Below are 11258 nucleotides of genomic sequence, written 5' to 3'. Positions count from 1 at the left end.
GGCTGCGAATGAGTGGGCGCCGGGCGAGCACAGGGGAGCGCCGAGCTGAGCGCCTGGCACCAGGGCGCAGACTCGGAGCGGCGGCGAGAGAAAGAGAGGGCGCTTCCCGCTGCCAAGGGACCTCCTCTGCCAGAGAACAGAGACCCCGCCCGGGCTTGGGCAGTATTGCACTGGAGCTTGCTCCAGCCGGGCCGGGCGCGCTAGCTAGGCCGCCCAACAGAGCTGGCTGAAAGCTCGGGGACCCGCCCGCCGCCGCCTGGTGACCACGGGCGGGTTGGGAACGCGCAGGCACTGCGGGTGCGGGAAAGCCAAGGACTGCCCCCGCACCACCAGCTCGCCAGCCACACGTGTTCCAAGGGAGGGCCTACGAGCCCCCTGATCTAAGCCCGCGGCCGCCCAGCCTCTTCCGGGCTCGCGCCCGCCCCAAGAAAAAAGAAACCTGATGCCCCACCAGCCTCGCAGGTGCCGGGGACACGTGGAAAGGTCAGCCGGGCTCCGGCGCCCATCCTCTACCGTGTTGTGGCCCCATCTTCCGCCGACTGTGTGTTCGCGTGTCTCCCTCTATCTGTTTCACACATACACGCAGTTTTATATTCTCAAAAGCAAGGTGTTTTTGACTGGGAAGGCTTGGATAAACCTAAGAGAACAAAGTTCCTCTACAAGAGGCCGAGGAGGATGAAACAACAGCAGCCGCAGGTTAACCTTGTTAGGAAAGAATTTGCAGGAGAGACACACACCCCCTTTAATAACCTCATAAACCACATTGCGCTCAATTGTTTAAACAAGGTGCAACTGTTTTTTTTCTTTTTTCTCTGCATTTTGCAAACATTTTCAGCACGTATCACGCAGTAGGATTAAGATAGTAACATTTATCTAATGAAGAAAAAAAAAGGAAAGCGAAACACTTTTAGAAGAAGAGTGAAACACCTCTTTAAGTGCCAATTTTCCAAAGTAACTGCGGACATAACATTATGCTATACAAACAGTAATGATTGAGTGGGAGTACATCACCCTTGTTTCCTATCTCCTAGAAAACTTTAGCATGTAAAAATAAAACAGTAATTACTATAATGCGGTCTAATTCAGGGTTCTAGCTTTGCAGTTTAAGAAATTAAAAAATCAAAAACTTTTATTCCCCCTCCCTCTTCCCAAAGGCTTGCAGGCAATTGGCTCAGCAGGTGAGAGCATTCTAAACACTTTGCCCTGTTGACACAAAACAGCTTTCACTTATGTATAAAAATTGGAAAGTGAAACTGACCAGACTAGTTTTATTACCCATGCTTAGTTAACATTAGAACAAACACATGGAAACAGAAAATAGGAAAAAAAAAGTGTAATTTTGTTTTCTGTTGCGTTGAACTTTCTGAAAGATTTCTAAAGCGTTAGGAAGAAGGAAGAATGATTCTTATTCCCACTCCCTCGTTATCTTTAAACTTAAATTTGATCTCATGATTAAACGGTGATTCAATGGCTCTTGGAAACTGGCACCTCAGAATAAACTCGAAAACACCAAGTGTTCCAAATGACATCATCTTTCACCAAGATGGCTGCTTTCAGCAAACAGCTTAAATGCCAACAGCAACTAAACCCCCATTTCTCCCAGGTAGTTTAGCTTAGTGCTAGAGGGCTTCTGAACTCTGTCACTGTTTGTGTAGCAGAAGGGGGGAAATGCTTGACTTTGCTCTTGAGAAACATATAGGCAATCTAAATCATTCTGTTACAAGTGATCCAGTTTACTTTGCACTGAAACTTAGTTCTCTCACTTTTTTGGGATCTAGCACATGAGACAATCAGCTAGTTAAGTTGGAAACGGATTCTGGAAAGCTCACTTGAGGAGTGAAATGGAAGAGTAAAGCTAGCAGGGAGAAGCACCACAGGGGGAAACAGATTTAACAACATTCTTTCCACTTTATTCAGCACTGTGATCGAATCTTAAGAGTGGGGCTGGCTGCCATACTTCACAAGTTTCTATTGTTCCCTATTCCATAGTATCTTAAAGCTTCCACTTTTACAGCTTATTGCAACAGGAACATTCCTTCCAGGCAGAGCAGGGGGCAAATTAACTCTCTCTTAGCTTCACCACAAAACTAACCGCCTTGGAAAGGCGGACTCACACGGCTTCAAGTCAGCAGAGGGGTGGAGTTTGAAGCGCCTGGTTTTCTTAAAGGGCCCACGTCATGCTAAGCTTAAGAACGTAGTGGCCGTCAATAGGATTTGGAGGAAATTTGCATTTTGACATGGTACTTGTAAGTAGTAATCGTGTTTAGAAGACTTTAGGGAGAACCCATCTTCTAAAGCTTCCCTGCTGGTGCAGATGGGAATAAACTGGAGAATATTTTTTCACCGTGGTTTTTATTGTTATTGCAAAGCAGAAGCGTGTCTAATTTTCTACGTCTTGTAAAAGTGATTTCCCTTATACACAGATCATTTATCACAACACTGGTTCCGTAATAGCATTACAATGGAAACACCACTTACAAAACCAATAATATCATTATAAAACTCCTTCTCAGCTTTCTAGGGGAAATGAATCAGAAGAACAAATAGTAGTATGTGCTGCCTGGAGGAAGAAGGGACAGATTTAGGTAATCACCTCCTTTGGAGTAATAATGAAATTTAGCTTTGTCCTAAATTTAAGCTGCAAAAACACATGAACAAAGGAAAAGAATACCTTGTAGCCTAACTGCAAGGCACAACATCAAGATTTTTCTTTGTCTAATGCCGTTTTTGCAAATGACTTACTCTATGGCCTCGGAACTTCAGTGTTTTCAACAATAAGATAAAACAATAATGGCATAAATCATAGAGCAATTTTGTTAATTTTTAATATCTATAAACAAATTGTACATATCCAGTTACATTAATGTCAAATCTGAGTAATTTTATTCAGATTCTAACTGGATTTAGTTGTTGCAGGACTCACCATTACAGTTTTGGAAAGAATTAGGGCGAGCCAAGTATGAGCTGGATGTCACAGAGTGTCCGAATTTGGATAGAAATATAGAAGGATGTGTCCATGTAGCACTATTATTTCTCCTTCTTTTTTTTTTTTTTTTTTTTTTTTTTTTTTAGAGACTAGGTTTCTCTGTGTCGACCACTCTCATCTTGAATTCCTGGCCTTAAACTCCTGGCCTCAAGTGATCCTCCTTCCTTGGACTCCCAAAGTGTTGGGATGACAGGCCAGAGCCACTGTGCCCAGCCTAAGGCTATCATTTCTTGAAAAGTAGTTGATTGTTTATTTATTTAATTACGCCTTTGATTTAGAATTTTTGTCTAGGTCTAGCAAGGCATTTCTGAGCACTGACACTTGAGACTGGGTAATTTTCATTGTAGGGGCTGTCCTGTGCATTGTAGGCTGTTTAGCAGCATCTCTAGCCTCTACCTAGTCGATTCCAGTAGTATGCCAGCCAAAAATGTCTTCAGACATTGCCAATATCCCCTGGGCTGCAAAATTGCCTCCAGTTTGAAACCACTGAGCTAGTAGTATAAAAGACAGCCCCATTTAGGAGTGGTTACACATTGATTAGATACCACTGAGTCATCAAGAGAATGTGCTTCTCATTTCATCTTCTCAGTGTCAATTAGACAAGAGATCCTGGGTCCAAACAACCATATCCACACTTTATACTATTGCTGTCTTTAGCCACTCTATTTCTTTTTTTTTTTTCTCTTTTTGGAAACCGAGTTTCGCTCTATCGCCCAGGCTGGAGTGCAGTGGCACAATCTCTGCTCACTGCAACCTCCGCCTCCCGGGTTCAAGCAATTCTCCTGCTTCAGCTTCCAGAGCAGCTAGGACTACAGGTGCCAGCCACCACACCTGGCTAGTTTTTTGTATTTTTAGTAGAGACCAGGTTTCACCATGTTGGCCAAGCTGGTCTTGAACTCCTGACCTCAGGTGGTCCGTCCATCTCAGCCTACCAAAGTGGGGGGATTACAGACATGAGCCACCGTGCCCGGCCCAGCCACTCGATCTCTACAACATACTTTTTCAGTATTTTACACTTACTAACATTAAACTAGCCTTGCACATGCAGCATCTCAACTCGGCAAGAGATCATGACTACAAAATGAATTACATATCTCATCCCTGTGCTCCTGTTTTTATTCACTCATTATTGGTTCACAGGAATCAAATACAGATGACAGTCTAAAGAAATAAGTCATCAGCTAAAGTAAATCATTTGAGAAGTAAGAATATCAGACTGGGAGTGGTGGCTCACACCTGTAATCTCAGCACTTTGGGAGTCTGAGGCAGGCGGATCACCTGAGGTCAGGAGTTTGAGACCAGCCTGACCAACATGGGAAACCCCATCTCTACTAAAAATACAAAATTAGCCGGGCATGGTGGTGCACACCTGTAATCCCAGCTACTCGGGAGGCTGAGGCAGGACAATCGCTTGAACCCAGGAGGTGGAGGTTGCAGTGAGCTGAGATTGTGCCGCTGTACTCCAGCCTAGGCAACAAGAGTAAAACTCGGTCTCAAAAAAACAAAAGAAAACAAAACAAAACAAAACAAACACATATGATTTATGTGTCTGGAGCTTTGGCAGTCAGTAATATCTAAAACTTTCCTTGACACAGGACATCTAGAATTGCTGATCAGGAAATGCTGCTTTAATCCTATTCAATACACAGCAGAGCTCAAAGAAAGTAAAGAGAAATCCCAGGCTCCAGTAGCAAAGAGGAAAATTAAACAACCCAAATGTCCACCTATAATATAAATCCTGTTGCGTTTGTTCAATGGAATAGTAACAGTAATGAGAATGAACAAACTGTGGCTACATGAAACAAAATGAATGAGTCTTACAAACATAATTATAAGCAAAGGAAGCCAGACACAAAAGAGTATATGCTGTATAATTGCATTTATATGCAGTTCAAAAATAGGTAAAGTTCATCTATGGTGTTAGATGTCTGAATAATGATTCTTGTTGGAAGAAGGGAGTGATTGGAAGAATCCTAACAGGTTTCTAGTAATGTTCTTTTTCTTTAGCTGAGTTCTTGTCGCATAGGAATGTTCACTCATGAAAAGATGTTGAGCTCTATACTTATGATTGGTGTACCTTTCTGTATATACATTATATGTCATTAAAATGTATGTATGAAAAAAGGGGAAGAGATAACCAAAAACCAAAGATGTAAACCTAGCAGCTAAAACTTGAGCAACAGGGTCGGGCATGGTGGCTCATGCCTGTAATCTCAGCACTTTGGGAGGCTGAGGCAGGTGGAGCGCCCGAGATCAGGAGTTTGAGACCAACCTGACCAATATGGCAAAACCCCGTCTCTACTAAAAATACAAAAATTAGCCGGGTGTGGTAGCATGCGCCTGTAGTTCTAGCTACTCGGGAGGCTGAGGCAGGAGAATTGCTTGAACCCAGGAGGTGAAAGCTGCAGTGAGCCGAGATCGCGCCACTCCATCTTAAAAAAAAAAAAAAACTTGGGTAACAGCATTGTGGGTTTTATTAAACATGGAGTTTTAGTTTAATGTCCATCAAGAGAACTTGAGGCCTTGGGGACATACAAGAAAAGAAGATTTAACTAAGACATACACGGAATGCTGAAACTATCAAAAAGTTACACCCACACCAAAAGGCTGAACTAGAGGGAAAAATCTCCATACCAACAAACAGGTAGAAAACAATGAAGCTTGTTTGCCTTAAACAGAATTCAGAGTTTTGTTTCCTTTTTAAAAAATGTCTCTTTAGAAAATTATAACCCAGACCTAAGCCTAATGAAGTTAGAGGGTTCACATACATACTTCGTGCTACTTCCATGGTCCAGAATTCTCCAAGATGGCATCTTATTTTGAAGGTTGACCTGAAATGGAAACTCTGGGTGACAGAAATGTTCAATATCTTTTTTTTTTTTTGAGATGGAGTCTTGCTCTGTCATCAGGCTGGAGTGCAGTGGCGTAATCTCAGCTCACTGCAACCTCCGCCTCCTGGGTTCAAGCGATTCTCCTGCCTCAGCCTCCCGAGTAGCTGGGACTACAGGTGTGCACCACCACATCCAGCTAATTTTTGTGCTTTTAGTAGAGACAGGGTTTCCCCATGTTGGCCAGGATGGTCTTGATCTCTTGACCTCATGATCTGCCCACCTCAGTCTCTGAAAGTGCTGGGATTACAGGTGTGAGCCACTGCACCTGGCCAGAAATTTTCAGTATCTTGACTGTGGGGATGGTTACACAAATGTACATATTTGTCAAATCTCCTCATACATAAAGAGTGAATTGCATTCTATGTAAAATATTACTGAAAAAATAAACAGACTTTAAAATAGTTAGTGCTGGAATGGTACTATACCTGGTATACCTAGCAGAGGCAAACACAAATTCACTAAGGAAGGACATAGTTTCAAAACAAAATGGGATTACAATGGAAAATTGAAAGACACACAGAAATAATCCATTTTTGAACAAAAACTAGCAAATAGTAAATAGTAGAATTATGTTCCACAACTTCAATCAACACAAGTGTTGTATAGACCTGGATTGGGAAAATTAAGTATGTTTAAAATAATTAGAGCTATAAAAGAAGGAGTAGAAAATATAGAAAATAAAACACAGACAAAATTAAAAACAAAACAGATTACAAACAAACCAAATAGAACACCTAGAAGTTAAAAATATAGTATATTAAAACCCACTTTGAAGCTATTTGGAAAAGCTAGCTTTATTTTGTTTCCTGCAGCAAAAAAGAAAACACACCAGAGGAATTGTGCGATGGGGATTTGCACTTGAACTGGCTATTTGTAAGCAGGAGTTAGCCAGGAGTGGCGGCTCATGCCTGTAATTCCAGCACTTTGGGAGGCTGAGGCGGGCAGATCACAAGGTCAGGAGTTTCAGACCAGCCTGACAAACATGGTGAAACCCATCTCTACTAAAAATACAAAAATTAGCCAGGCATGGTGGTGGCCCCTGTAATCACAGCTACTCAGGATACTCAGGAGGCTGAGGCAGGAGAATTGCTTGAACCTTGCAGGCAGAGGTTGCAGTGAATTGAGTTCGTGCCATTGCACTCCAGCTTGGGTGACAAAAGCGAAACTCCATCTACAAAAAAAAAAAAAAAAAAGCAGGGGTCAGTTCTGGATCAGACGTTGTCAAGAAATGGAGGAAATTTGGTGATTTAATAACTTGATAAGTATCAGGAGTATTAAAGGAGGGTCAGAGTTATCACTGGTAACAGAGCAGTAGTCGTCACTTATGTTAGTCAAGAGTGAGAAATTTAGTCATTTTTGTAGTTGCAAAGTGTCTTTTCTGTTTTGCTCTAACCATTGACATGAAGTATCCTTATATAGACATTTTCTATTCTGTTAACATTGTTTTATTTGAGTTAGGAATATCATGATCTAGCTAGCAGCTTCTAGTTAGGCAGTTTTTAATTTTATCACATGATTAAAATTTTAACCCCTTGAGGGATAAATTAATCAGCAAATTAGCTGAAGAGAGAATTAGCAAAATTGAAGTTAGATCTGAGGAAATTAGAATGTAGCACAAAGACTTACAGAGATGGAAAATATAAGAGCAGATGAGAGACTCAGAGGATAGAGCAACAAGGTCCAACATACATATAATAGACATTCAGGAATAAGAGAACAAAGAGAAAGAAAGGAGCGGCAATATTTAAAGTGATAACATCTGAGAACTTTCCAGAATTGATAGAAGATGTGAATGTTCATGTTCAGGAGGGACAATGAGAATGCAATAGAACAAATACAAATAAAACTGCATTGACAATATTTAAGCATATACTGGTAAAATCTGTGCACCAAACCCCCACAACACACAATTTACCTATTTAGCAAACTTGCACATGTACCCCCTGAAACCAAAATGAAAGTTAAAAATATTTGCTGGCTGGGCATGGTGGCTCATGCCTATAATTCCAGAATTCTGGGAGGCCAAGGTGGGCAGATCACTTGAGGTCAGGAGTTCCAGACCAGCCTGGCCAACCTTGTCTCTAACTAAAAATTCAAAAATTAGCTGGGTGTGGTGGCAGGTGCCTGTAATCTCAGCTACTCAGGAGACTGAGGCAGGCGAATTGCTTGAACCCAGGAGGTGGAGATTACTGTGAGCCGAGATTGCGCCACTGCTCTCCAGACTCGATGACAGAGAGAGATCCCATCTCAAAAAACAACAAAAAAAGAAAGTCTATAGAAATTACTAAAATTTATCAGGGAGCACATTTTGTAATTAAACCTTTTAAAACCTACCTATTAAAACACAGAAATGATTAAATTGGAAAAAAAATTCAGTTATGTGTTTTACAAGACTTAAAAGACACTAAAACCAAAACCTTGGAAAATTTGAAAGTAAAAGAATGAAAAATATATATGATGCAAATACTTACCAAAAAAAACCCTGGAGAAGCCCTAATAAAATAAGTTCCTCAAAGAAATTTTAAAAAAAAACAAAACACTGTGATATAAGAAAGGGTAGACATCTAATAATTCAAAAAATAACCAGGGAAAATATAACAATTCTAAGTATTTAAACACCTGTTAATATAGCCTCAAATATATAATATATATAAATATATAAAATTAACAGTATTATACAAATAAATTGACAAATCCACAATTATTGTAGGTGATCATAGCAGTTTTCTGTTGAAAAATCAAAGAAAAATTTAAAAGCATGTGGATGATTTGCACACTATTAACAAGCTTGATCTAATATACATATATAGAATTGCACTCAACACTTATAGATAAAGCATTTTATTCAGGCACACAATATGCCAAAACTGACAATGAACTTGGGCCACAAAGGAGGTCCCAGCGGAGAATCCCTCATATGTATTAGGCATGCACTCTGTGCCAAACTAAATGCTTTAGTGCTTTACATATATAATATGAAACAATACATTATATATAAAATTTAATCCTCACAACAACCCTACTTGGGTGGGCACTATTGTTATCCCCATTTTAAAGATGAGAAAACTCAAGCTAGAAGAAATTAAGAAAATTGCTGAAGTTTATCAACCAATAAATTGGAAGATGGGGTTCAACTAGCACAAGCTACACATGTGCACCTTTTAGAAAAAAATTTTAAAGATACACATAAGCACATAGTCTCAACACCTTGAATTAACAAGTTTAGCCATTTAGTTGTATTTCCTAGAATCTTTTCCTTCTTTCTAAAAGATATACCACACTTGACCAAGAAGCAGCTTCTCTGCTCCTTCTGGGATCATCGTCTTGTTTGGCCCACCTGCCTCCACTCCTGCCTCCACCATGTCCATCAGGGTGACCCAGAAGTCCTACAAGATGTCCACCTCTGACCGTCCGGCCTTCAGCAGCCGTTCCTACACGAGTGGGCCCGGTGTCCCACATCAGCTCCTTGAGCTTCTCTGGAGTGGACAGTAGCAGCTTTCGGGATGGCCAGGGCAGCAGCTATGGTGGGGCCAGCGGCATGAGAGGCATCACCACAGTCGCAGTCAACCAGAGCCTGCTGAGCCCCCTTGTCCTGGAGGTGGACCCCAACATCCAGGTGGTGAGCACCCAGGAGAAGGAGCAGATCAAGACCCTCAACAACAGGTTTGCCTCTTTCATAGACAAGGTAGGGTTCCTGGAGTAGCAGAACAAGATGTTGGAGACCAAGTGGAGCCTCCTGCAGCAGCAGAAAACCATTGGGAGCAACATGCCCAACATATTCGAGTGCTACTTCAACAACCTTAGGTGGCAGCTGGAGACTCTGGGCCAGGAGAAGCTGAAGTTGGAGGGGGAGCTTGGCAACATGCAGGGGCTGGTGGAGGACTTTAAGAACAAATATGAGGATGAGATCAATAAGCGTACAGAGGAGGAAAGTGAATTTGTCCTCATCAAGAAGGATGTGGATGAAGCTAATACGAACAAGATAGATCTGGAGTCTCACCAACTGATGAGATCAACTTCCTCGGGCAGCTGTATGAAGAGGAGATCCAGGAGCTGCAGTCCTAGATCTCGGACACATCTGTAGTGCTGTCCCTGGACAACAGCCACTCCCTGGACATGGACACCATCGTCGCTGAGGTCAAGGCACAGTAGGAGGAGCTCACCAACTGCAGCGGAGCTGAGGCTGAGAGCATGTATCAGATCAAGTATGAGGAGCTGCAATGCTGGCTGGGAAGCACGGGGATGACCTGCGGCGCACAGAGACTGAGATCTCTGAGATGAACTGGAACATCAGCCAGCTCCAGGCTGAGATTGAGGGCATCAAAGGCCAGAGGGCTTCCCTGGAGAATGCCATGGCAGATGCTGAGCAGCGTGGAGAGCTGGCCATCAAGGATGCCAACGCCAAGCTGTCCGAGCTGGAGGCCGCCCAGCAGCAGGCCAAGCAAGACATGGCATGGCAGCTGCGTGAGTACCAGGAGCTGATGAACGTCAAGCTGGCCCTGGACATCGAGATCGCCACCTGCAGAAAGCTGCTGGAGGGTGAGGAGAGCCGGCTAGAGTCTGGGATGCAGAACATGAATATTCATAGGAAGACCACCGGCAGCTTTGCAGGTGGTCTGAGTTCGGCCTATGGGGGCTTCACAATCCCCGGCCTCAGCTGCGGCCTGGGCTCCAGCTTTGGCCCTGGCGCGGGCTCTAGCTCCTTCAGCCGTGGTTGTGAAGAAGATCGAGACCCGCGATGGGAAGCTGGTGTCCGAGTCCTCTGACGTTCTGTCCAAGTGACAGCTGCGGCAGCCCCTCTCAGCCTACCCTTTCTGCGCTGCCCCAGAGCCTGGGAGGGAGGCCACTGTGCAGGGGAGCACAGGGAACAGGAGACCCAACTGAGGCTCAGCCCTAGCCCTCAGCCCACCCGCGGGGGAGTTTACTGCCTGGAGACCCTGCTTGCCCATGCCTCCAGCTACAAAACAATTCAATTTTTATTTTTATTTTTATTTTTATTTGTTGGTCCAAAATAAAACCTCAGCTAGTTCTGCCAACTGTAAAAAAAAAAAAGAAAAAAAAAAGATGTAGCACACTTACAGTCAAGTTTGATAACCTCTCACAGTTTGACTCCCAATGCCTTTTCTCCATGGTGGGTATATATCCTTCAAGTTTACATTTTATATGTTTTTAATAGCCATTGCCACCATTAGAATTATACAATATTGCTTTGATGAGTATGGACATGTAAATGTGTACATATGTATGGTATAAATTTTAATAGTTATATGGAGAACGTAGGGTGGAGCATTTTGAGTAGGAAAAAAATAGCTTATGATATAAACCCAAAACAGTGAGAAATTCAGTGAGGCTAGAACATAAGCTGTATGAGAGCAAGTGTC

General features: G+C 42.7%; 1 pseudogene across 1 annotated transcript; it reads left to right on the top strand.

Moving 5' to 3' along the window:
• Positions 1–9237: 9237 nt before the first annotated feature.
• LOC105519907 lies at positions 9238–10855 on the top strand (annotated as a pseudogene). Its single transcript, XR_001003038.1, has one exon. The product of XR_001003038.1 is annotated as a keratin, type II cytoskeletal 8 pseudogene (transcript).
• The last annotated feature ends 403 nt before the right edge of the window (positions 10856–11258 follow it).

Source organism: Colobus angolensis, unplaced genomic scaffold, assembly GCF_000951035.1.
Source record: "Colobus angolensis palliatus isolate OR3802 unplaced genomic scaffold, Cang.pa_1.0 Scaffold361, whole genome shotgun sequence".
Lineage (NCBI taxonomy): Eukaryota > Metazoa > Chordata > Mammalia > Primates > Cercopithecidae > Colobus > Colobus angolensis.
This window is presented reverse-complemented; position numbering and strand designations above follow the sequence as displayed.